Raw genomic sequence first — 27,871 nt, 5'->3', positions numbered from 1 at the left:
TTGACCTCCTGATCTTGCTGTCTGGTCTCCTGACAGACATGTGCCACTACACCAAACTTGTTTAATTTGTGGGGTTTTGTTTGCCTTTTTTGGAGGTGGGGGGTTTCACTCCAGCCCAGGCTGACCTGGCACTCACTCTGTAGTCCTAGGCTGGCCTTGAACTCACAGCAATCCTCCTATGTCTGCCTCCTGAGTGCTGGGCCCAGCTTGTTTAATTTGTTTTGTTCTCTCTCTCTCTCTCTCTCTCTCTCTCTCTCTTTCTCTCTCTCTCTCTCTCTCTCTCCCTCTGTGCCTGTGTGTCAGGTAGCATGGCCAGAGTCAGAGAACAACTCCTGGTCCTGGTGTCATTCCCACTGAACACCTTGATTGAGACAGGGTCTCTCTTTGTTCAACACTGACTTTGCCAGACCATTCCTTTGTCTCCATTGGCCTTCTGGTCCTAGGTGTCCTGGAATTCCAGAGGATGGTTTTCCATGGGTTCTGGGGGTCCAAATTCAGGTACTCATACTTGCTTGGTAAGCTTTTTTTTCACTGAACCATCTCTCCAGCCTCTACTTTTCTTTCCTTCCTCCTCCTCCTTTTCCTCCTCCTCTTCTTCTTCTTTCTCCCCTCCTTCTTCTCCTCCCCCTTCTTCTTTTTGGTAAAAGTTTAAATACTGTTTATTGGGCTGGAAAGGTGGGTTAGTGGTTGAGGTGTTTGCCTGCAAAACCAAAGAACCCAGGTTTGATTCCCCAAAACCCACATAAACCAGATGCACAAGGTGGCACATGTGTCTGGAGTTCTTTTGCAGAGGCTGAGGCCTTGGCATGCCTGTTCTCACTCTATCAAATCTCTCTCTCTACCTGCCTCTTTCTCCCTCCCTCTCTCTCTCAAATGAAAGTAAATATAAAAATATATTTAAAAATCCTGTTTATTAATTGCTAACATAGTTTAAAGAAAGCACACTTGAGGCACTGACTATATGGCCTCAAACAAGTCTTTACATTTGTGAATCCTCAGTTCCTCCATCCATTTGAAGTGCATCATTTGAAGTGAACCCTTTGAATTATCGGAGAAGAAACCTAAGTCCCATAATATCCACTGACTTCCTGAAATCCCTTCAAATCCAAGCCACTCATGACTGTTGAAATGTGGTGTGTTTTTTCATTTCTACTTTCACCTTTTTCATTTTATACTTTGAATTATTCTTGGGGCTGCTGGTTATGACAAAAGCTTTTCTTCTTCAGAGTTGATCATGGGCTGATAAAACATTCAGCAGTCCAGAACATGTCTCCTTATGTGGGTCAATGTGATTCCATTTCAGTGCTGTTTGAAGTCACAAGTGGCTTCTAAGGTTAGGCTTTACGACTGACATTTAAGTCAGTACTCTCTCTGCTCAGCTGTTTTCACTTATAAGAGCTGAAGGCCATTTATTTTAGAAGCAAGTGGAAAAAAAATCTATTTAAAGAAAATGTCCACTTCAACCTTTTCTTTAAGCATTTATTTTTATTTTTCCTTTAGGCATTTTTAAAATTTTTATTTATTTAGTAGAGAGAGAAGGAGAAAGAGACAGAGAGAGAATGGGCATACTGGGGCCTCTAACCACTGCAAATGGAACTCCACATGCACGTACCACCTTGTGCATCTGGCTTATGTGGGTCCTAGGGAACTGAAACTGGGTAATTTGGCTTTGCATGCAAGCACCGTAACTGCTAGGCCATCTCTTTAGCCTGACCCCAACTTCCATGTTTATTACCAATTATCTTCATGTTATAGATAATTTTGAAGCTGGGCATGGTGGCGCACGCCTTTAATCCCAGCACTCGGGAGGCAGAGGTAGGAGGATTGCCGTGAGTTCGAGGCCACCCTGAGACTCCATAGTGAATTCCAGGTCAGCCTGGGCTAGAGTGAGACCCTACCTCGAAAAACAAAAAAGAAAAACAAACAAAAATAATAATAATAATTTTGAAACTAGGTGTCCCTGTCCATCCTTTGTTATGTCCAAAGTATTTGAGGCATGTCTGTCATACTAGCACTCCTAGGAGGAGGATTAAAAGGTCATAGTCATTCTTGACTGTGTAGCAAGATCAAGGTCAACCTGGGCTTCCTGAGAAAAACAACCTGTGTCAGAAAAACAACTATAAAATAATTTGATATAGCCAAGCCTGGTGGCACACACCTTTCATCCCAGCACTCGGGAGGCAGAGGTAGGGGGATCCCCATGAATTTGAGGCTACCCTGAGACTACAGAGTGAATTCCAGGTCAGCCTGGACTAGAATGAGACCCTACTTCAAAAAACCAAAATTAATGATAATAATAACAATAATAATTTGATGTGCACACACCTTTGATCCCAACAGTCAGGAGGCAGAGGTAGGAGGATCTCTGTGAGTTCCATCCAGGTCAGCCTGGGCCAAAATGACACACTACCTTGAAAAAAACAAACACAAAAAATTAATGGCTATATTTATTATTAACCAGGCTACTTATAACTTATTTTAATATTTTAACCTGAAATAATTTTTATATATTTCACTTAATATTAAATTCATTTTATACTTTCTTATTTTATTTACTATCATTATTATTATTATTACTACTACTTTGGTTTTTCAAGGTAGGGTCTCACTCTAGTTCAGGCTGGAATTCACTATGTAGTCTCAAGGTGGCTTTGAACGCTCTACGATCCTCCTACCTCTGCCTCCCTAGTGCTGGGATTAAAGGCGTGTGCCAAAACACCTGGCTTGTCTCTCTCATTTTAGACAAAGTTGCTATGTAGCGTTGGATGTCCATGAATTTAATTCCTGATCTTCCTGTCTTTACTTCTCAAGTTCAAGGGCTTCAAACTGCACCATCATGTCCAGCTATATTTATTCATTTTATGAAGTGTATATTTTTGTTTAATATGTATTTCTTATTCCCTTATTTACTGGTTTCCATGAATGGAAGATACTAAGTTTATGTATGACTCAAAATATATAGTGTGATATTGAATGAAACAAATCATAGGACAAAAGTCTGGTTTTATGTATGAATATGCCACTGAGGACAGTGGTAAGTCCTAGTCACAGCAATTACTCAACATATGTGTGGCAGATACTGGTGGACATGGCTTTCATTATTCTATAGTCTTTGTTTTGTGGTGTTGGGGGTGGAAACTAGTAATTATTTTTAATCTTTCAGCAGGTATCTTGATTAGATTTTGTTATTTTTAAGCTATTTATTTCTTTATTTGAAAGACAGAGTGAGTGTGGGCAAGCCAGAGCACCCTGCTGATGCAAATGAACTATAGGTGAATGGGCCAGTTGTGTATTGGGTACTGGGGAATTGAACCCAGGCCATCAGGCTTGCAAGCAAGTGCCTTTCACAACTCAGCCATCTCTCCCACCTTATTATTCTATTTTTTTGAACCCATATCAATCATCTTTTTTTTTTTTTTTTTCCCTTTTTGTGTTCTGTGGTTTCTCGCGGTAGGGTCTCACTCTAGCCCAGGCTGACCTGGAATCCACTGTGGAGTTGAGGTAAGTCATGTGAAGGCATGGAGAGGCGTTCAGGGACAGACAGACAGAGCGTTGTTCAGGGAGGGCCCATCACTGCAGATGACGGGCACTCATAGCACCGTTGTTCTCCTGTGCACTGCTTTGTGGACAAACCACTGAAACACATGATAAGCAACAAACTGTTTTAGTATAAAATATTTGAGCTTTGGAGTAAAAGTTTCTGTTAGAGAATCACAAAGAAGTTGTGTGTGGAGGTTCAAACCTGTAATCCTGGTATTTAGGAAGTTGAGATAAGAGGATCACTATTGAGTTCAAGGCCAGACTGGGCTCCCAAGTCAGTTCAAGGTCAGTGTGGACTGGAGGGAAACCCTGCCACAATAGAAGCCTAATGTACCAACCTATGGCAGAAAACAGCATTCCTCTTTTTGTGTTATTTGGTTTGATTTTTTGGGTTTTTTTTTTTTTTGTTGTTGTTGTTGCTTTGTTTTGTTTTATTTTTCAAGGTAGGGTTTCACTCTAGCCCCGGCTGGCCTGGAATTCACTACAGAGTCTCAGGCTGGCCTTGAACTCATGCGATCCTTCTACCTCTGCCTCCCGAGTGCTGGGATTAAAGGCGTGCGCCACCACGCCTGGCTTGTTTTTTTTTTTTTGAGGTAGGGTCTTGCTGTAGTCCAGGCTGACCTGGAATTCACTATGTAGTCTCAGGGTAGCCTTGAACTCAAGGCAGTCCTCTGCCTCCCAAGTGCTGGGATTAAAGGCATGCACCACCACACCTGGCTATTATTTGACTTGAAAACACCACTTTAATTAATTAATAATTTAATTAATCCCTTCTGTGGCTCTTTCCTAGGGTAACAGTTGTTAACAGAGGAATCTAGTTATTGGGTGTTTATTGTATTCCATCACCTTAAAATAAAAGAGAGAAAAGTCAGGATTTCTGTGCTGAATACTATGAAAAATGAATTGTGTGACACTATGACATAAATCATCCTTTATAGTATTATGGTACTGATTAAAAACCGTTATGAAGTCAAAAATGGTTTAGGAAATTTTTTTTCATTTTGATATAAAATTATAGCATAATCACACAAAGCCCCAAAAGGACTATGGCCACATAGGATGACAAACCTGAGATTTAATTATTTATACTTTTTTTTTTTTTTTTTTGCTTACACTAAATAAACTGCCTAGCAGTAGGACCTTGTATTGGCTGTGGGTTTGGTAAAGTTTGATTTCTTGTTTGGTCTTGGAAAAATTACTTGACTTCTGTTTCTCTTCTGTTCTTTGGTTTATTTATTTATTTATTTATTTTTTATTTATTTGTTTGAAAGTGACAGAGAGAGAGAGAGAGAGAGAGAATGGGCATGCTAGGGCCTCCAGCCACTGCAAACAAACTCCAGATGCATGCACCCCCTTGTGCATCTGGCTAACGTGGGTCCTGGGGAATCGAGCCTCGAACTAGGGTCCTTAGGCTTCACAGGCAAACGCTTAACCGCTAGGCCATCTCTCCAGCCCTCTCCTGTTCTTTAATGGGTATAAAAATATAATAATAGGCCAGGCGTGGTGGCACAGCCTTTAATCCCAGCACTCGGGAGCAGAGGTCAGAGGGTCACCGTGAGTTGAGGCCACCCTGAGATTATATAGTGAATTCCAGGTCAGCCTGGGCTAGAGTGAGACTCTACCTCTACCTCTCCCCCCCAAGAAAGAAGATAATGCATGTAAAATACCCAGTAAACATTCTGTAAACCTTTGCTGTTTTGATACATATATGTGTGTGTGTGTGTCTATGTGTGTGTCAGTACTAATCGCAAATAACAGCTATCTTTTTTGTTTTTCAAGGTAGGGTCTCACTGTAGCCCAAGCTGACCTGGAATTCACTCTGTACGCTCAGGGTGGCCTGGAACTCATGGCAATCCTCCTACCTCTGCCTCCTGAGTGCTGGGCTTCAAGGCGTGTGCCACCATGCCCAGTGTAATGTGCTTTTTATTGATTTGGAGACCATACTAGGCTTTTCTATAGGAAATTTCCTCTGTGTATATAAAATATTTGTATATTTGAAACTTGCTAGGCAAGCACTCTACCAACTGAGCTGACTGTAAATAGATATTGGTGTCTTCCCATCAGATGTCTTCCCCTATTGCTTTCTGCCTCTTTTTTTTTTTTTTTTTTTGAGAAAGGGTCATTCACTGAACTTAGAGTTTGCTGAGCCAGCTAGACTAGCTAGTCACCAAGTCAAGGGTTCTACCTGAGTTTGTCTCCCCAGTGTTGCTATTGCAGGCTTGTGCCACCCCAACTGGCATTTTATGTGGGTGCTGGGGATCAGAACTCAGGTCTTCCTGCTTGCTGAGAAAGCATTTCACCTACTTAGCCATCTCCCCAACCCTTCTTTCTCTCTCTCTCTCTCTCTGTCTCTCTCTCTCTTTTTTTTTTTTTTTTGAGACCAGGCTGGCTTTGAACTCCTGATCCTCTTGTCTTTCTACCTTCTTGTGCTGGGATTACAGGCGTGTGTCACCATGTCCAGTTTCATGTTTTCTTTTTCCTAATTAATTTGTCCCATTCTTAAAAACATATGTTAGCTAATATTAAGGCAGTGAGCACGCATGTTTTCTTAGTCCTGATGTTGGTAGGACTGAGGTTTTAGTTTTCTTTATTAGGCATGATACAATTTGTGTTTGAAGGAAATTATGCTAGAAAGAAAGCTATCCTTTCATTTCCATGAAACGTTTATTCTGAATATCTGATGGACATTTGTTTGTGATTTTGGCATATTTTGTGATGATTAAATGGCTTATTTCCTTTGGCCTTTTACTTATATTCATTATACCAATAGATTTCCTAATACTGAAAATCTTTCCTAGGAAAAGCCCATGTAAGTCATAATGAATTATTATTTTTTAATATTTTTATTTTTATTTATTAATTTATTTGACAGAGAAAGAGGGAAAGAGAGAGGGAGAATGGGCGCACTAGGGTCTCCAGCCACTGCAAACGAACTCCAGACGTATGTGGCCCCTTGTGCTTCTGGCTAACTAACATGGGTCCTGGGGAATCCAACCTGGGTCCATTGGCTTTGCAGGCAAATGCTTTAACCACTAAGCCATCCCTCTAGCCTGTGAATTGGTTTTTTTTGTTGTTGTTGTTGTTTTTTGTTTTTTAATGTTGCTGTACCCTACTAACTAACTTCGTTACTGATATGTGTATGTAAAGTGACTGGTCTGGTTTTTGTTTTTGTTTCTCAATGTAGGGTCTCACTCTAGCCCAGGTTGACCTGGAGTTTATTATGTAGTCTCAGGCTGGTCTAGAACTCACAGCAACCCTCCTTCTGCTGCCTCTCAAGTGCTGGGATTAAAGGCATGCGACACCATGCCTGGCTGTTCTTGTTTAGAATTAATCTGAATTTAATTACCTCGGGTCAGGGTTTTGCTACGTAGCCCAGGCCGGCATGACGGTGAGGATGTAGAGAGGAGTTCAAGGATATCCTTGGCTACATAATGAGTCCAAGGCCAGCCTGGGCTACAGAGAAAGACCCTAGCTCAAAAACAGAAACCTTGTACACCACCTGCAAGGCTTTATACAGCCTGTTTCCACTGACTTTATGCCTCAGTTTCCTCTATGTTAATCACACTCATTTTCTTTTAGGTCTTATAATTGAACATTCACACAGATTCCTTTCTGTGGCTGGCATATCATTTCTCATTTTTATTTTTATTTATTTATTTATTTTTGTTTTTTGAGGTAGGGGCTTGCTCCAGCCCAGACCGACCTGAAATTCACTATGTAGTCTCAGGGTGGCCTTGAACTCATGGCGATCCTCCTACCTCTGCCTCCAGAGTGCTGGTATAAAAGGCATGCGCCACCATGCCTGGCTCTTTTTTATTTTTCACCTAAAAAGAAAGTTTTTCTTCCTTCAGACCTCATTTAGTGTAACTTTATCATAAAGGAGTGGCACACAGCTTTGGGCTCAGCACTGGGATAGGAAGGACTGAGTTCAAGGCCAGCCTGGGGCTACAGAGTAAATTCCAGGTCAGCCTGGGCTAGACTGAGTTCTTACCTCTAAAAAATTAAAAACAAACAAACAAAAATCTTCTAATTATAACTTCCTATGGCACTGTATACCTTCAAGGTACTGATGGCAGTTCTGTTACACACACGTGTGTGCGTGTGCATGGTGAGCATGCATGTGTACATGCTTGCTTGTCTGTGTGTGGGTGCATGTGCACATGTATGTGGAGCCAGGGTCAACACTGGGTGGCTTCCTCTATCACTCTCCAACTTATTCTGAGACAGGGTCTCTCACTGGCCCTGGAGCTCACTGACTCCGCTAGACTGGTAGCCAGTGAGTCCCAGGGATCCCCATCTCCATGTCCCCAGCAGAAGGATGACAGACGTGCACCACCACGCCAGGCACTAATGTGGGAACTGGGGATCTGAACTCAGGTCTTCTTGCTTCTACATTTCCCAGCCTTGACAGTTGCTTTTGACACTATTCATGTGAATACTTGAATAAGACCTATCTCTACATCTAGATTGTTTAATGTAAACTTCATAACTCTCCTGCTTTTATTCACCATTGTAGTTTTTTTTTTTTTTTTTTTTTGAGGTAGGGTCTCACTGTAGCCCAGACAGACCTGGAACTCTTCAGTTCCAGGCTGGCCTCAAATGCAGAGTGATCCTCCTACTTCTGCCTTCCAAGTGCCAAGGTTAAAGGAGTGTGCCACCACACCTGGTCTCACCATCATATATAATATATGTTATATATATAATAGGACAGGATATAACTGTTTGCCAGGATAATCTGCAATTTTCTAGGCAGACCAGGATAGACTTGTACTCATGGTAATCCTTCTGTCTCAGCCTCTCAAGTGCTGGGATTATAGGCATGAGCTAATAGACCTGGTTCCATCATTGTATTCTTAACATCATGTTTCCTTCATTTGGTGAATGTGTATGCAAATGAATGTTAATTGATTATATGGTCATTACTGTCTATACATCCATTAAGCTATCTATTGAAACTTAATATCAGAACTACTTCCTTAAAACAGTTAAATTTTAAAAAATATTTTATTTATTTATTTGAGAGAGAGAGAGAGCGAGAGAGAGAGAAAACAGGTGCTCCAGGGCCTTCAGTTGCTATAAACAAACCCAAGCTCCAGATGCATGAGCCATCTAGTGCATCTGACTTACGTGGGTCCTGAGGAATTAAACCTGGATCCCTTAGCTTCACAGGCAACTGCCTTAACTGCTAAGCCATCTCTCCAGCCCATCAGTTAACTATTTTTATAAAGTAATGGATACTTTATTGTAGGCAGTTTACAGAATAAACATATACATTTACAACTATACATTTAGGTAGTTTTGAGGGTGAACTTTCACATAAGTATAGTTTTATTGAAAGAAGCTGAGTAAAAGAATCTTCTACTTGAAAATGACATCTATGGTGATATCATTGGAGAAGAAATGATTCACTAAAGTTGAATGAATAGTCTATGTCCAGAAACCCAGTCTTGAGAAATAAGTAAACAACTATGGCCCTTCAAAAGAAATCTAACCATTTACACAATGCTGTATATTTCCACCGTATTCACCTCATGCGACATTAATCAGAATCAAAGATTTTATGGTTCAGAAGCACGTCATTGCCATAATTACATTAACTATGAAGACAGCCTCAGTGACAACATATGTCACAGCTGCAGCAAATGTGAGTATGTAGCAACATGCTGTGTGGACGGACGACGTTTAGACAGGGTTCAGACCTAATTCAGGCTTGCATCAACCCTCTTTCCTGGGGAGAAAATATCTGTCTCACAGTGTTGTTATCAGTGTTGGCTGGTTTTGTTCTGACCCAATGTATAAAGAGCTTTCGAAAGTTCTACAAGTCGTCGTGGTGGAGAGCCCGGGTCTTCCGCCCCTGCTGGTCCTCTCCACTTTCTCTGCAGCTGCTGCTTAGTGAGCCCGGGGGGCTGAGCCAGGTGCGGGGACTCACAGCAATCCCACAGCCTCTCTGCTCTGCACAAGCACTGGCTGATGTGTCTATGACACCAGGGCAAGTACCTTGGGAGGACAGGGCAGGAATCAGGTGTTCACAGACGTTGAAGTTCTTTTTCTTGATCGTCTATGCAACATCTCTATCCCCAGTCACTGAAAAACATGGATTTGGTGAATGTGCTCAAACTCTTGGATAGAATACCTGCCAGCCAGGTTCATCCAGACACCAGGGAACAGGAGCATTTAGGAAATGGTAAGCATCGAGTTCTACGCGGAATGTCAGGAACCAATCTCTCTCCTGACATTCTAGCTTTGTAATTCTGAATAAAGATATTTATTTGTCTAAACTGCAGTATCCTTTAAGGTAAATCACAGATAATACATGATATTCCAAGAATTTTCACAAGAGGTTTATTAATATTAATGAAAGAATGCAATATGAAATACCTCAAAAATGCATGTTGGCTTGTGCTCTATGGGTCTGTAAATTTTGGAAATTTGTCTATGGGAATTAATGAGTTAGGCATGGCTATTGAAATAAACTATTAACTCAAATAATGTAGTTGCTAATTTATACTTTCATTTATCAGGCAAGCATGATTCTACTACAAGACTACAAAGCAGGGGGCCAGCCTGGGCTACATAAGGTGCTATTTCAAAATAAAAAACAGAACAGAATTAAGTATGTGTATTTATGTGTGCTGTTTTATGCCTTATGATACATGTACGTGTGCATGTCATGTCGGTACTTAGAAAGCACTTTCACATATACAATCCCAATTAGTGTTGAGCACAATGGGAACATCCAGCCCTTCTCCAGTCTTTCTTTCAGTAGTTTTTTAAATTAATTAGATGTTTTTCAGAGCAGAGTCTCACTCTATCCTAGGCTGGTCTGGAACTCTTGGTAATCCTCCTACCTAAGTCTCCCAAGTTAAAAGTATGAGCCACCCCACTGGCTTTAAAAAACAATTTTTTGTGCATGTATGTAATGTATTTTGATTAAATTCACCTCTACTACTTCTCTTATTACCCTCCTGCTCACACTGAACCCCCTTTTCTTCCCAACTAGTCCCTCTTTGATTTATTTTTATTTTTTTTATTTGTACTTTATTTTATTTTATTTTATTTATTTATTTATTTTTTTGTTTTCTAGGTCCATTTTCCTCTTTGATTTTGATCCTTTTTATTTTTCTGACCCACTGAGTTTAATTAGGGTTGCTTGCATGAACCTGAGTTTGGAGCTATTTACCAGAATAGGGGCAGCATACCAGCTGCTACAGCACTGAAGGAAATGTTTCCTGTTCTCCCAGCGACCACTAACTACCAAGGATACCTGAGAGGCATGAGGCCTCATGAGCTCCTCCACCACCCAAGACAGAAAGGCCGACTCACTGGGTCCTGAGCAGGCCTCGCGGAGGTCGTCTCGGTTTCAGTGACCCCGCGTTCATGACTGCGCAGCTCTCGCATGTCCACAGCAGTGCCGCAGCCCTCCCCCGGCCTCCTGTGTATGTTGAGTTGGGTCTCGCTCTAGCCCAGACTGCCCTGGCTTCACTATGCAGTTGCAGGCTGGCCTCAGACTCATAGCCATCCAACCTCTGCCTCTCGGGTGCTGAGATTAAAGGCGTGCACCACCATACGCAGCTCATATTTTCTTTCTTTCTTTTCTTTTTCTTTTTTTGGTTTTTCGAGGTAGGGTTTCACTCTAGCTGATGCTCTCCTGGAATTCACTATGTAGTCTAAGGGTGGCCTTGAACTCACGGGGATCTTCCTACTTCTGCCTCCCGAGTGCTGGGATTAAAGGCGTGTGCCACCACGCCCAGCTTCATATTTTCTTTATGCCTCCTTTTCTGTCATGTTCCCTGAGTCTTGGAAGGGGTGATATGAATGCCCCATTTATGGTTGAGCATTCAACAATCATTTATGCCCAGCACTTTGATGAGTTTTTCATCTCCTCAGTCACTGCTGCTTCTCTGACCAAAGATGAGAGCAGTATTGATTTATGGGTACGGACACAAATATTTACAAGGCAGTTTGAGGAACACATGTCCATTTAGCTAAACAACAGAAGTGGCTTTCCTCCCAGAACCCACCACCTTCCCAGCCACAGGCTCTTAACTAGATTTTCAGAACAAGGCAATAAGTTCATCCTGTAGATCAGGCTTTAAATCCAATTAGAAAGCAGTTTGTTGCCACCATAACAGGCATGTCACCATTGCTGTAGTGGGACACATCTTGCCTGGAAGCTGGGTTGAACAGCACATGGGATGCAAAGCTGAGTAAGACCACTGCCAACTTTTCTTTTTACTTACTTATTTATTTATTTTGTTTTGTGAGGTAGGGTCTCACTTTAGCCCAGCTTGACCTCGAATTCACTCTGTAGTCTCAGAGTGGCCCCAAACTCATGGCGATCCTCCTACCTCTGCCCCCCGAGTGCTGGGATTAAAGGCGTGCACCACCATGCCCGGCTCATTGCTAACTTTTCTTCCCGGCAGCCTGCATAGCACCTTCTGACACTATGACACTAGCCAGCATGGAAGAAACTCCCAGTTCAGTCCCTGCTTGGTTCCTCTGTGTTCTGCAACAGAAACTTGTGTTGTCTTCAGTAATAAGGTCCTTCCATCTAATTTTGCTAGGTAATCTAGAACCATGAAAAGCCTACATTTTGGGTGGGGGGGGAACGGGAGAGCTTGAGGGGCCCTTTGACCAACAGCTCACTGAGAAGCAACCAACCTCTGGTACTGGACTTTTCCATTAATAGACTATGGCTTCTGAGAGCAGCATTACCACCCAGGGTACTTCCATCCAAACTCTTTTTAAATTTATTTATCTATTTAATAAATAAATATTTACATTGAATAACTAAATATTTATTTATCAGAGAGAGAGAGAATGGGTGTGTGAGGGCCTCCAGCCACTGCAAACAAACTCCAGATGTATGTGCCACCTTGTGCATATGGCTTATGTGGGATCTGGGGAATCAAACCTGAATTCTTAGGCTTCACAGCCAAGCATATGCTAAGCCATCTCTCCAGCCTTTTAAATTTATTTATCTATTTATTTATTTTTAAGTATTTTTAAATTTCATTTTATTTATTTGGGAGAAAGATAGAAAGAGACAGAGAGAGCATGGGCATGCCAGGGTCTTCAGCCACTGTAAACGAACTACAGATGCATGTGCCACCTTATGCATCTGGCTTATGTGGGTCCTGGGGAATTGAACCTGGGTCCTTTGGCTTTGCAGGCAAACGCCTTAACTGCTAAGCCATCTCTCTAGCCCCCTTTTAAATTTATTTTTAGTTAACTAACAATGAATTAGCTTTCAATATGATTTCCATATGGTTTTTAAAATACATTTTTGGTATTGGTTAAACCTCCCCTCTCCATTCCCTTTTCTGTACCACCTTTCCTCTATACCTAAACCTTTCTAATCCAATATTTTGTCCTCTTTATATCACATGTATTATATTTAAGCTTCCCTCCTCCTCATAGACCCTTTCTAGCGTTCCAGCATCTACTGACTCTCACTCCAACTTAAACATACAAATCTAAAGCTACAAAACTAAGATCAGGTGTGGTGGTGCACACCCTTAATCTCAGCACTTGGGAGGCAGAGGTAGGAGGATTTCTGTGAGTTCAAGGCCACTCTGAGACTACAGAGGGAATTCCAGGTCAGCCTGTGCTAGAAAGAGACCCTACCTCCAAAAAAAAAAAAAAAAAAAAAAAAACAACCCTAGGATCAGCGTGTGAAATCACATATGGTATTTGGTTTTTTTGAGTTTTTTTGAGCTCGAGTTACTTCACTAGTAAAATAATTTTCAGATCATCCATTTTCCTGAAAGTTTTCATAGTTTCAGTTTTCTTTACAGGGATAAAATTCCATTTCCTTTGTGTATCACATCTTTATTATCCATTATCAGTTTCTGGCTGTCTAGCCTAACTTTTTCCTTGCTACTGTGAACACAGCGGCGATCAACATGGAGGAGAAAGCACCTCTGTAGCAGGGTGCAAAGTCCTTCGGGCGTATGTCCAGGAGCACTTATAGCTGGGTCACATGATAGCTCTATTTTTAGATTTTTGGGAAACCTCCACAATGATTTCCATACTGGATACACCAGTTTACACCCCCACCAACAGTTCCTTTTTTCCCTCTTTCTCAGCATTTGTTGTCATTTGTTTCCTTAATGACCACCATATTGATAAGGGTAAAATGGAATCTCAAAGAAGTTTCAGTTTGTGTTTCTCCGATGGCTAAGGATGATGAACACTGTTAAAAATATTTGTTGCCTAGCCAGGTGTGGCGGTGCACGCCTTTAACCCCAGCACTCAAGAGGCACAGGTAGGAGGATCGCTGTTAGTTCAAGGCCAGCCTGGGACTACAGAGTGAGTTCCAAGTTAGCCTGGGCTAGCCTACCTCAGAAAAACAAAACAAAAAAAATGTTGGCCATTTGTATTTCTTCTTTTGAGAATTCTCTGTTCATTTTTATAGACCATAGTTTTGGTTGGGTTGCTTGGTTTCTTGTTTAGTTTTTTTTTTCTTAACTTAAAAAAAAATATTTGAGAGAAAAGAAAGAGACAGAGAATGGCAGGGCAGGGCCTCTAGCCACTGCAAACCAACTCCATATGCATGCACCAGCTTGTGCATCTGGCTTATATGGGTCCTGGGGCATCAAAACTTGGTCCTTTGGCTTTGTAGGCAAGCACCTTAACCTCTAAGCCATCTCTCCAGCCCTCTTGTTTAGTTTTTTGAGTTCATTGTATATTCTACATATGAATCCTATCAGATGGTAAGTAGCAAAGATTTTCCTTCCTCCATTCTGTAAGCTGCCTACTTGCTGGAACAATTACCTTTGCTACACAGAATTTTATTTTTAATTTCATGAAGATTTCATTTGTTGGTCATTTGTTGATTGTTGACCTTATTTCCTGATGCTTGTCTTAATTAACTTTCATGAGTGAGCCTTTCTTAGGATGTTAGAAGTACGTTGGGCAAATGAATATCTAAGCATTTTGTTACAAATAGCCATGCACTAGCTGCAGTGAGTGCCCGCCATGCCGGCATCTAGAAGGCTGAGGCAGTGCGATCACCAGGAGTTCAAGGCTGCGGAGTGAGTCTTGCCCACCAAATCACCATATATCACTTGCTTTCAAAGAGCTAAATAAAGCTAAGAAATGAGAATGTAAAAAGGTATTTTTTAAAATGAAAGAAATGGTACTTTAAATTCTTAAAATGTGCTAAAATAGTGAAAGTTAGGGTTTGCTAAATCTCTGGGAACAATAGCTGTCTCTGATATGAGCAAAAGCCGCATCCTTGCTAGATAAAGAATGAGGAAAGGGGCTGGAGAAATGGTTTAGTGGTTAAGGCACTTACCTGAGAAGCCCAAGGACCCAGGTTTGACTCCCCAGAACCCATATAAGCCTGATGCACATGGTGGCACATTTACCTGGAGTTCATTTGCAGTGTCTGAAGGCCCTGGTGTGCCCATTCTCTCTCTTTCTCTCACAGTCTTAAACACATAAATAAATAAAATTTTAAAAAAAGAATGAGGAAGGAAATGATCTAGGGAAAGAGTGAGCATTAGACATTTCACATTAGTCAATAAATCAAATCTATGAGGAAACTCAAGAAGAGGATCTTTGTTTATCATTTTCATGACTTTTTTTTGTTTAAAAAGCCAATCAATTTAGTAGTCATAGACTGAGTCCTCTCTAAAAAAAGTTGTTTTCTTTTCTTTTTAAATCAGTTACTATTATCCCTAAGCATCTGCTTCCTGTGATCTAGAACTATGGAAGTGTTTGGAGAAACCTCACTTAAGACCCAAATCTACTTATAAACAGAGTCCAGAGGACTAATGATAATAGGCTGCAATTAGATAAATATTTAAAATATGATCTTTATAATTTGTCTGACTCAACTGATTGGAACCCAATTTCTCAAGACTTAGCTTTAGAGCTCTCAGTGCATTGTACCAGCTGGAATCCTCCCAACATCTTGTTTTTAAAGGCTTTTTATCCTCAAATTAACATATATATGCATAATTTTATACCAGAAAAGATGAAACAGAGAGGAAGAGGCTGGCAAAGCAGTACACATACTAAAATACTGATAGATTATGGTGGTCAGATATAGTATAATATTGAAGAGACAAGCTAAGTATGGAAATCTTTCATAGCAATGTAAAACACTGAAGAAAATCATGATTAACTAGATACATTCAGTCTAACACCAGTTTTACTGCATAATATTTATTAAATACTTACTAATCTGGGTTGTGACCTATTAGTTGTCAATATTTAAGGAAATATCAAGATCTATATACTAATAAGAAAAATAATTTACAACATAGCAGTTTTTGGGGTAGGAGTGTTCTATGGAGACACATAATGCTATATAATAATACTCTGCCTCAAAGGCCAAAACAAACTAAACCAAACAAAATTTAACCTTTCCTTTTTTTGTTTTTTTGAGGTAGAGTATCACTCTAGCCCAGGCTGACATGGAATTCACTATGTAGTCTCAGGGTGGCCTCAAACTCACAGCAATCCTCCTACCTCTGCCTCCCAAATGCTGGGATCAGAGGCGTGTGCCACCACGCCCTGCCAAAATGTAGCTTTCATTATATATGATGTCTACATTTGGGTTTTATGTGGTATGGGTCAGTTAGGAGGCAGAAAGAAACTATGCTGTTCTAGAAGCAGTAATAAAAGAAATTCAAGTTTTAGCCAACACAGCGTCTCTGCATTTATGAACTTGGAAACAGCTCTTCCAGGAAACATTGTATGGGTCCTTGTGGATGGTGAGTAGGATAATGAGGGAAAAGTTAAAAAGATAATGTATTTCAAAACCCTTCTTAGTTGGTTAATGACAAAAAATCATAACATGAGAGTTAATTTTCACAGGGGACACTTCTTTAGGGGTCACAATTACCAAGGAGAGAACATGAATAGGAAGAAGAAAGAACCTCAGGCTTGGGAGCAGGGAGTTCTGGGAAAATCTTTCTATTATTAGAAGGCAGACTCTGGTCCAATGTACAGGTTTTGTTATGAAACCTAGGGTACAAGGCTAATATGCGTTACTACCAAGAATGTATTAGAGAGCTGGAGAGATGGCTTAGTGGTTAAGGAACATGCCTGTGAAGCTTAAGGAGCCAGGTTTGATTTCCTAGAACCCACATAAGACAGATGTACAAAGTGGCACATATGTCTGGAGTTCATTTGCAGTGGCCAGGAGGCCTGGCATTCCCATCCTCTCTCTATTTGCCTGACTTTCTCTATCTCAAATAAATAATAAATAGATAAATAATTTTTTAAAAGAAAGAATGCATTAGTCAGGCTTGGTGGTACACACCATTACATTAGTCGCAGTTGAGGTAGGAGGATCACTATGAGTTTGATGCTAGCTTAGGGCTATAGAGTAAGTTCCAAGTCAGCATGGGTTAGACTGAGACCCTGCCTCAAACAAAACAAAACAAAAACAAACAAAACCAAAGAATGTATTAGAGGGGGCTAGGAACTAGGAAGAACTAGAGCTTGCTTGCAAAGTCTGCCAGCTAAGGTTCAATTCCCAACCCACTCATATGTATACAAAAAGTTGTGCAAGGGGCTGGAGTGATGGTCCAGTGGTTAGGACATTATCCTGCAAAGCCAAAGGACCCAGGTTCAATTCCCCAGGACCCACGTAAGCCAGATGCACAAGGTGATACATGCATCTGGAGTTCATTTGCAGTGGCTAGAGGCCCTGGCATGCCCATTCTCTCTCTCTCTCTCTGCTTCTCTATGCCTAATAAATGAAAAAAAATTAAATTAAAAAATATTTTTAAAAAATGTGCAAGCACCTGGTGCTCATTTGCAGCAGCAAGAGGCCCTGGCACACCCACACATGTGCAAATAAATATATTTTTAAAATTTCTTTAAAATTCATTTTATTTTATTTATATGAGAAAGAGAGAGAAAGAAAGAGAGAGAGAGGGCATGCCAGGGCCTTCAGCCATTGCAAATGAATTCCAGATGCATGTGCCACCTTGTCCATCTGGCTTATGTGGGTCCTAGGGAATTGAACCTGGGTCCTTTGACTTTGCAGGCAAGTGCCTTAACACTAAGCCATCACTCCAGCCCCAAATAAATATATATATTTGTTTTTTTAAGGTAAGGACCCAGAGATGAAAGAAAAATCATACATGTAGTCAAAGGAGAGAGTGCCCCAAACATGACACAGATAGGCTGCAAGCAGGAGAATAGCCGGGCAGAGAAGTGTCAGGCTTGGAAGGCAACAGACACGAAGTCACAGGGAAGAGGAGAGAGAGGTGCACGTGGTCCATCTGCATTGTATGGATCAGACATCCAATTAGAGTGAACTTTGTTATCAGACTCAGCTGTGTCAGGAGAGACCTGATTAGTTCAAGGACTCAAGGGGCTGACCCCGGAGAGGCTAGTTCATAAATATGCTAAAAGATGCTCCACCTTATTAGTTGTCCATTATATGCAAATTCTAAACCCAGTGATATATCCATTTATATCCCTCTAGTTGTCAAAAATTAAAAAGTTGCCAGGCGTTGTGGCGCACGCCTTTAATCCCAGCACTTGGGAGGCAGAGGTAGGAGGACCACTGTGAGTTCAAGGCCACCCTGAGACTACACAGTAAATTCCAGGTCAGTCTGGGCTACCTCGAAAAACAAAACAAAACAAAATAAAAACAAAAATTTAAAAAGTTAATTAGTACTTTTAAGGATCTAGTAGGAATGTATTTGGGGTTAGAGAACTTTTTTCCTTTTTCTTTATTTTAGGTGGTTTTTTTTTTTGCTTTGTTTCTGTGTGTGTTTGCTCCTTTTGTAGTTCAGGCTGGCCTAAAACATACTACACAGCCAAAGATGACCTTGAACTCCTAATCCTCTTGCCTCAGCCTTCTAAGTGCTAGGTTTACAGATGTGTACTTACTGTGCCTAACTTGTAACTTTGTTGATTCAATTTTATTTTATTTATTTATTTAAAAAAAATTTTAATTGTTTATTTATTTATTTGAGAGCAACAGACAGAGAGAGAAAGAGGCAAACAGACAGAGAGAGAGAATGGGCAGGCCAGGGCCTCCAGCCACTGCAAACAAACTCCAGATGCGTTGCGCCCCCTTGTCCATCTGGCTAATGTGGGTCCTGGGTAGTTGAGCCTTGAACCGGGGTCCTTAGGCTTCACAGGCAAGCGCTTAACCGCTAAGCCATCTCTCCAGCCCAATTTTATTTTATTTTTATGTATTTATTTAACAGAGAAAGAGGTGGCGAGAGAGAATGGGCATGCCAGGGCCTCCAGCCACTGCAAATGAACTCCAGACACATGTGCTCCCTTGTGCATCTGGCTAACGTGGGTCCTAGGGAATCAAACCAGGGTATTTTGGCTTTGCAGGCAAACACCTTAATAGCTAAGCCATTCCTCCAGCCCTTGTTGATTCGATTTTTAATAAAGACTACAGAAACATTGAAAGACAATAAAGACTTATGCTTAAAATAAGTAATTTTGAAAATGATTCTGTTTGGAGCATACATTATTTACTGGATTGTTTGTTATAAGAACAAGACATAGATCTGTCTCATGACAGTTCCCCTTATTTTATCCTTAGAATTTGGTACTGTCCGTACACATAGTGGATGCTTAATAAATCATTGATGACTGTGGAATTCATAAAAATTAACTGCAAGTGAGTGTCCTTACTTGGCACATTTTGAATGAGGATGCATTATCTCTGTGAAGAAGTTTTTGGCGAATCTGTATTTTTCCATCTTTATTTGACATGGTGAGAATTTGTAAAATGGAAATTTCCAGATCTTGAGAAAGCATTTATTTTTAATTATTTCACTAATAAAATCATGTGTGTTTAGAAATCTCAATCTTGTCCCAAAACAAAGAAAACCAGAAAATGGTAAATGTAAAAATAAATAAAAATGTTAGCAATGATTATGGAAGCAAATGATTCTAATGTAGCCCTTTATAATATTTTTCACATACATTTTTTTTTTCAAGGCAGAGTTTTACTATAGACCAGACCTGGAACTCACTCTATATAGTTCCAGGCTGGCTTTGAATTCATAACAATCCTCCTACCTCTGCCTCCAGAGTGCTGGGATTAAAGGCGTGCATCACACTGAGCTAGATATGTATTTTGATGGATTCTCACTGGTATATGTGACACACTACTGAATTATATTCTGTCTTCTTGTCCTTGCCTTGATCTTGATGCAACTGTGAGTTTCTCAGGTCTTTGTTTTCTCTTATTTAAGTAAGAATCTTTAATTTTTTTTAACTTTATTTGAGACAGAGAGGTGGGGCAGGGGGGAGAGAATGGGCTTTCCAGGCCTCCAGCCACTGCAAACGAACTCCAGATGTGTGTAATACCTTTGTGCATCAGGCTTCTGTGGGACCTGGAGAATCAAACCTGGGTCCTCAGGCTTTGCAGGAAAGACCCTTAACTGCTGAGCCACCTCTCTAGCCCCAGGTAAGAATCTTTATTTTAAGTTGGTTTATGAAAAGTTCAGGCTGGCCTAGTATTCACCATGTAGCCTAGGTTAGCTTCACGCATATGGCAATTCTTCTGCCTTAACCTCTTGTGACTTCTCAAGTCTCCTAAATGTAAGGCACTGGCTAGTAGAAGGAAACTTGTTTATTGAATAATTGATACATGAAAAGGATGCTTTGGTTTTTATCAGATGGGTCTTGCTAAGTAGAGCTGGCTGTCCTCCAACTGTCAGCAATCTCTCTAGCTCTGCCTCCTGAGTATTAGGGTTATAGGTATGCACCTGCATGGCTTAATTGAAGTGTGCAATGTTTTTGATACTGTTAAGGAGTCACTGCAATAATCAGCTATAACCTTAATCTTTTTTTTTCTTATTTTTCTTTTACATTTTATTTATATTTAAAAACAGAGAGAATGTTCATGCAAGGGCCTCTAGCCACTGCTAATGAACTCCAGAAGCATGCACTACTTTGTGGGTCTGGCTTTATGTGGATACTAGAGAATCCAGTCTGGGTTGTTAGGCTTTGCAGGCAAGTGCCTTAAGTGCTACACTGTTTCTCTAGCCCTGTTGTTGAACATTTTTTGTATAACCTTAATCTTAAATAGAATTTTTCTTTAATGCATCTGTGGTGGTTTGATTCAGGTGTCCCCATAAACTTAGGTGTTCTGAATGCTAGGTTCCCCAGCTGAAGGAGATTTGGGAATTAATGCCTCCTGGAGAGAGTGTACTGTTGGGTTGAGTGTATTACAGATGTTATAGCCAGTTTCCCCATACCAGCATTTGGCATAGTCTCCTGTTGCTATTGTCCACCTTATGTTGGCCAGGGGGTGATGTCCACCCTCTGCTCGTGCCATCGTTTTCCCTGCTATTGTGGAGCTTCATTTCAAGCCTGTAAGCCAATATAAAGCTCTTTTTCCCACAAGCTGCTCTTGGTTAGGTGATTTCTACCAGCAATGTGAAGCTGACTGCAACAGTATCCTTTCTCAGTATCTTTCCTCTGAGTTTCTACTGCTTCTGATCTTTCAAAGCCACCAGCCAGGAGCTATGGGATTTTCTTTCTTAACTTTTCTCTGACGTTAAGTTAAAAAAAAATATCCTGTAATAAATGTCTCACAGGAGTCAAATGTAAATTTCCAGTTTGTTCACTGGTCTATGATACATTTAGGAAACATTTGACATTATCCAGTGCCCTTTATTCCCTACCTCTAATTAACCCAACTCTATTCTATTCATTCTTTAACAATTCAAGTGAAATGTCACATTCTTCTCAAAAAAAATTTAAAAAATTCATTATTTAGAGAAAAACTTACATATTTAATATTGTATAAACAAAAAATAAGTTTGATATTTCTAGATCAATATAGGTACTTTTTGTAAAATATCAACTTTATATGGTGAAGAGTCTTATTTTTTTCTTTTTTAGGAAAGGGTCTCATGTAGCCCAGACTTGCCTCCATCTTATTACATAGCCAAGGATGATGGATTTGTCTTCCTTTCCAGAACTGGGATTACAGGTGTGCCATCAATACTTTAAAAAGTTACTTATTTATTAGCAGAGAGAGAGAGAAGAGAGACAGAGAATGGGCATGCCAGAGCCTGCAGCCCCTGCAAATGAATTCCAGGTGCATGTGCCACTTTGTGCATCTCTCTTTACATGGGTATTGGGGAATCAAACCCAGATTGTTAGGCTTTGCAGGCAAGCACCTTAACTCTCCAGCCCACTTCTAAAAGGAATGTACTGGCAGGGATCAAACACAGGGCTCTGTGCATGATAGATAAGCACTCTATCAATCGAGCTACATAACCTGCCTCAAAACCCTGCTCCTCGTTGCTTTCTTCTGTCTTCTTTATTCATTTTCAGATGCCATGTCATGTGACTCCACTTTACACATATTCTACCAGCTATACTAGATTATCAACTATGCAAGGACAGTGTTCACTGTCAAATTACTATTCTGAAGCCAGAGATATCATAAGTGCTCACCAATATTGAATGAAGGAATACATTAGTTAACAAATCAGGCAAATTGAATGTTTATTATATTGAGATTTTTGTTCTGCTATGCTTCACTTTCCAAATACTTTTTTTTTTTCGGGTTTTCGAGGTAAGGTCTCACTCTCATCCAGGTTGAGCTGGAATTCACTATGTAGTCTCAGGGTGGCCTTGAACTCATGGCAATCCTCCTACCTCTGCCTCCCAAGTGCTGGGATTAAAGGCCTGCGCCACCACACCCGATCCAGATACTTTCTTGACATTTCCTTTCTACTAGACCCTATAATTTGTATCTATTGGGAGACAATGTTGTTAAAATCACAAGGTAAAGCTTATTTTCCATCCCAAGGTTGAATTGAATGCATGAATGAAACAATCAAAAGTTATCCTAGATATATAAAGGTTTTCAATGTCTTTAGCACTCTGCTTATGTTTGATTTTGGGACGGGGAAGGTAAGACAAGGTCTTACTCTTTAGTCCACGCTGATCTGGTATTTGTTATGTAGCCCAGGCTATACCCAAGCTGGTTGTAATTTTCCTACCTCAGCCTCCTCCATGCTGGGATTACAGAAATGATTCAGCATTCTTGGCTTCTCTGTATTTCTGCTACTGATTACAGGTAACTGATGCTGGGATGACCATGGTGTGGTCTAAACAGGATGAGGATCATGAATTCGCTTGGGAGGATGGTGAGTATTAGCACACCCTTCAGCCTCTGGAAGCGCAGGGAGACTTGGTGCTCATTATGTCTTCAGCCTTCAGTGGGGGTAGGGAGTAAATGGATTATAAAAAGAACTAGACAAGATACATGCTGTGCTCCTACAATCCCAGCAGAAGCTGGAGGCTGAAGAATGTTTCAGGCTATATAATAAATCTGAGATGAGAGAACTGAATAGAGATCTTCCCCTCAATTTTTTTCTCTAGCACTCTGTGTGTTGGAATTTTTTTTATCACCTTCAGGCAACTAGGGGTGAGTTTCTTACTATTCCTGCTCTCTCAAGCTTGGAAAACAGATAGAATAGAACCCAAGAGAAATACTGTGTAGACACAGATAATTGGTGCTAAACAGAACAGAAATTCACTAGGACACAATTATTAGGACTTACAGTCAAGAATTGACCTAAAGCTGGGTGTGGTGGTGTATGCCTTTAATCCCAGCACTTGGGAGGCAGAGGTAAGAGGATCACTGTGAGTTCAAGGCTACCCTGAGTCTACATAGTGAATTCCAGGTCAGCCTGAGTGAGAGCAAGACCCTACCTTGAGCCAAAAAAAAAAAAAAAAAAAAAGAATTAAGCTAAAAATATAGTGTGAAAATTATTGTGAACTGAAATATATATCCCCTGGTGGTCTAGCTGTGATCTCATTCATTTTCATGTCTGGATATTTTGTTTATTGATTTATAATAATAATTATTATTATTGAATGTCTTACTACCCAGACAGGCTTACCTGGAAATCCATATGCAACCTAGGATGACCAACTTCACACCTTCTATCCTACAACTTCCTGTGTGCTGGGCTTACTGGTGTGCACCACCACACGTGCATAATATTTTGGATTAGAGGATGATATGATGAAAACTGTGTATTGTGAATATTAGTGTTTAGCCATGTGGTGGTTTGATTCAGGTGTCCCCCATAAACTTAGGTGTTCTGAATGCTAGGTTCCCAGCTGATGGATATTTGGGAATTAATGCCTCCTGGAGGGAGTGTATTGTTGGGGGCGGGCTTATGGGCTTTATAGCCAGTTTCCCCATGCCAGTGTTTGGCACACCCTCCTGTTGCTGTGTTCCACCTTATGTTGGCCAGAGGGTGATGTCCACCCTCTGCTCATGCCATCGTTTTCCCCTGCCATCGTGGAGCTTCCCCTCGAGCCTGTAATCCAAAATAAACCTCTTTTTCCCAGAAGCTACTCTTGGTTGGGTGATTTCTACCAGCAATGTGAACCGGACTACAACAAGCCATGACTTGGGAGCATTGAAGGAAGATTATACTAGTGCTAGGAAGGCAATCTGCAATGTATGTTGTTACTGTAGAATGTGCTGGTGAGAAATATACCGAGGAGTTCCTAGGAGTGGAGCTGAAGCACCAAAGAGATACCAGGATTGCACGAATCAGAGAATAAAGACAAAAGCAAATATTATCCCATGTAATTTGCTCATTACACAATAGACTATATTATAGAAGGAAATTCACTTTCAGTTTGTGAAAACGTTTGAAGAAGGTTCAAACTATGTGCTATTTCTAAGTCAAATATATAAAATATTTTATTCATTCATAATGTTTCTTTCTTTCTTTTCTTTTTTTGAGGTAGGGTCTCACTCTAGCCCAGGAAGACCTGAAATTCACTCCATAGTCTCAGGGTAGCCTTGAACTCACAGTGATCCTCCTGCCTCTGCCACCATGCCTGGCATCCCAAGTGCTGAGATTAAAGACATACAGTACCATGCTTGGCTCTCTGTTTGTTTTTTAAATATTTTATATTTTTTTATTTGAGAGAGAGAAAGAGGGAGCAGGAGGGAGAGAATGGGTGAGCCTGGGCCTCCAGCTACTGCAAAAGAACACAGGAGGCATGTGCCACTTGTGCATCTGGCTTATGTGGGTACTGCGGAATCAAACCTGGGTTATTAGGCTTCTCAGGCACCTCTCTCTAGCCCCTGTTTTAAAAAAATATTTTATTTATTTATTTGACAGAGAAAGAGGGAGGGAGGGAGAGAGAGAGAGAGAAAGAAAGAGAGAAAGTATAAATGGGCATGCCAGAGCCTCCAGCCACTGCAAATGAACTCCAGACATGTGTGCCCTCTTGTGCATCTGGCTAACATGGGTCCTGGGGAATCGAACCTGGAGGCAAGATCTCTCATTATATCACAGGCTGGTCTGGAACTCACTATGAAGCCCAGGTTGGCATCATGCTCTTAGCAATCCTCCTGCCTCAACCTCCCAAGTACTGAGTTTACCATGCTTAGCTATATCATGTTTCTTACTTTTAGAATAGTTTCTCTCTATAAGAATATTTGACACAGATGTATCAGTAAATATTACAATTGAAGGACAGAAAATGTCATTTTTGGCACAATATAGAGTCTACTATATCCTATTTGCAATATGGATGCTTCTAGTAGCCAAGTGCATGCCTGCAATCTCTGTACTCAGGAGGTAGAGGCAGGAGTATGTGGAGTCCAAGGTAAGTTTTGGCTAAGTAGTAAACTCAGCACTAGTCTGAGATACATGAGACCTGTCTCAAGAAAAAAATAGTGGAGCTGGGTGTGGTGGTGCACACCTTTAATCCCAGCACTCGAGAGGCAGAGGTAGGAGGATCGCTATGAGTGGAGGCCAGCCTGAGACTACAGAGTGAATTCTAGGTCAGCCTCGGCTAGAGTGAGACCCCACCTTGGAAAAAAAATAAAGAAGTAAATTTGTGCTGGAGAAATGCTTCTGTGGTCAAGGCACTTGCTTGTTGCAAATCCTAAGAGCTTGGGTTTGATTCCCCAGGCCCCATGTGAAGACTGATGTACAAAGAGTCACACATATCTGGAGCTTGTTTGCAACAGATAGAGGCCCTGGCATGCCCATCCCCCCTCTATCTTTTTGTCTCTGCTTGAAAATAAGTGAATAAAATCAAATTATATGTATATATACATATAATTTGTTTTATACAAATATATACATATATATACACACATATATATATATTTATATGTATGTAATACCATGGGATTAATAAAATAAATGAACTCAAAAGCAAAATTTACACCATTGTTTTTTTTCAAAAAAAGAAGTAAATTTGAATGTATCATATGTGTAGTAACATACTTTTAAAACACATAAAGCAAAAATTTCTAGAAGTACAAGGAGAAATGGGCAATTATAATAAGAAAAAAAAAATAAGGCCGGGTCTCACTCTAACTGAGGCTGACCTGGGACTCATGCTGTTGCCTAGTCTGCCCTGGAACTCATGGTGATCCTCCTATATCAGACTCCTAAATTCTAGGATTAAAGGGGGGCACCAGCATACATGGCTAAAGCCTGTTGGCCTTCATTCAATTCTCCAGTTACACATACAAAGCTGGGCTGACATCTGTTTGTGGTAGCAAGACACCATGGCATGTGCACACCCATCTTCACACACACATGTACAAATAAATTAAAAGTGCAGCCAGACATGGTGGCACGCATATTTAATCCCAACCCTTGGAAAGCTGAGGTGAGAGCATTGCCATGCATTTGGGACCAGCCTGGGCTATAGAGTGAGTTCCATGTCAGCTGGACTAAAGTGAGACCCTGCTTCACAGTAAACAAAAATGATCCTTATAAAATTAGAAGTTAAATTATACTTACTAATGCATTTCAACCAATGTGACAGGCAAAAGTAACATATTAGGTAAAAATGGGACAAGTGGGGAAATAAAATGTTTTTTGCTTAACAGAGAACATACTAAAGGCCTTTTGTGCAAAGTAACGGCTGCACCCACAGCTCTACATCTTCACCTGAAAAGAATTCTAAATGGAAAAAAAGAAGCTGATATCAGAGGTTTCACATTCAAAATATTAAAAATTCATAGTACTGTGAAAGTCAATATTTGATTGCATATTTTCTTAAAAAACATTTTTATTTATTTGCAAATGAACTCTGGATGCATGCACCACTTTGTGCATCAGGCTTTGTGTGGGTACTGGGGATTCAAACCCTGGCCACTGGACTTTGCAAGCAAGTGCCTTTAATCACTGAGCTACCTCTTTAGCCTCTGATTGTATGGTATTTAGTGCTAGTATAGTGGCATTTGGGGACCTAAGCTGTGACAACCAGCCACGTGGGAATTTTAACAAACCCAACCCTAGGAAACAGGCAATGGAAAGCCTGCTAAAGTGGTGCATGCCTACAATCTCAGCATTTGGATTGTGGAGGCAGGAAGATCAGGAACTCAAGGCCAACCTTAAGTTACACAGAAAACCATGACTAGCTTGGGCTCCATGATACCCTGTCTCAAAAAAACTCAAAGCCAAATGTAAATAAAAACAGTAAAACAATCAAGCAGTTCTTAAGAAAAGTGCCACGAATCCCAGTCATATCAGTTTCTAAGTATGTGAGCTTAGGCACATTTCTGAATGTTTCTGTGGTTTGGTTCTGTTTGTAAGATGAGATAATAAATACCTGGCAAGGGAGATGCCAGGATTGGGAAGATGGTTTTTCCAGGGCAACACTGGTCCACTGCTCACCAGATAGGCGGACCTGCCATTTCCTTAAATGCAGGAAAAACTCTACTCCATACCTTGTAGTATTGTGTGTGTGTGTCGGCAGAGGGGGGTGTTCCTGTGTTTTCCTCTGTTGAAAAGATAAGTAAAAATGTAACGACATAAGATAAAGATCATATTTTTTGAATTTTAAACATTTAATTAATTCTATTTCATTTTAAAAATATTTTATTTTCAAGTAAAAGACTGATAAAAGAGAGAGAGAGAGAAAGAGAGGAGAAAATGGGTATGCCAGGGCTTCTTACCACTGTGAACAAATTCCAGATAGATGTAGCATTTTGTACATCTGATAAAGGTCAATTAAGGATTACGAAGGATAATATATGGGGACATCTGATATGTGTGTGTGTGTGTCCCAGCAATTGGTTTTTAGTAGTATTTGTCACCTGCCCCTCCCCGCCCCAAGAAACTCCTTCAGGTCAATATAAGTAGCTCTAAGTCACTTTCAGTGATTGTGTGATAGACCATGATATGGACATACCACTGCATGGAATACCTTTTATTGATGGAAATATTAAATACTTTGCATTGTAACTGCACTGGTCATGCCATGAGCTGCCATGACTCATAGACTGACTCACTGAGATGAGTCCTGTCATGTAGGTACAACAGTGATTTGGAATAATTTCAGCATGAATGTGTTTCTGGCAAGTAAAGAA

The 27,871-nt window shown here is 40.6% G+C and overlaps 1 pseudogene; it reads left to right on the top strand.

Annotated features, from left to right (window-relative positions):
- Window positions 1–6,922: 6,922 nt before the first annotated feature.
- The window catches only part of LOC101593902, a 60,852-nt pseudogene continuing 39,903 nt past the window's right edge, over window positions 6,923–27,871 (top strand).

This window comes from Jaculus jaculus, chromosome 1 (genome assembly GCF_020740685.1).
Source record: "Jaculus jaculus isolate mJacJac1 chromosome 1, mJacJac1.mat.Y.cur, whole genome shotgun sequence".
Classification (NCBI taxonomy): Eukaryota; Metazoa; Chordata; class Mammalia; order Rodentia; family Dipodidae; genus Jaculus; species Jaculus jaculus.
Note: the sequence above shows the minus strand (reverse complement) of the source record. Positions and strands in the feature narration are given on the sequence as shown.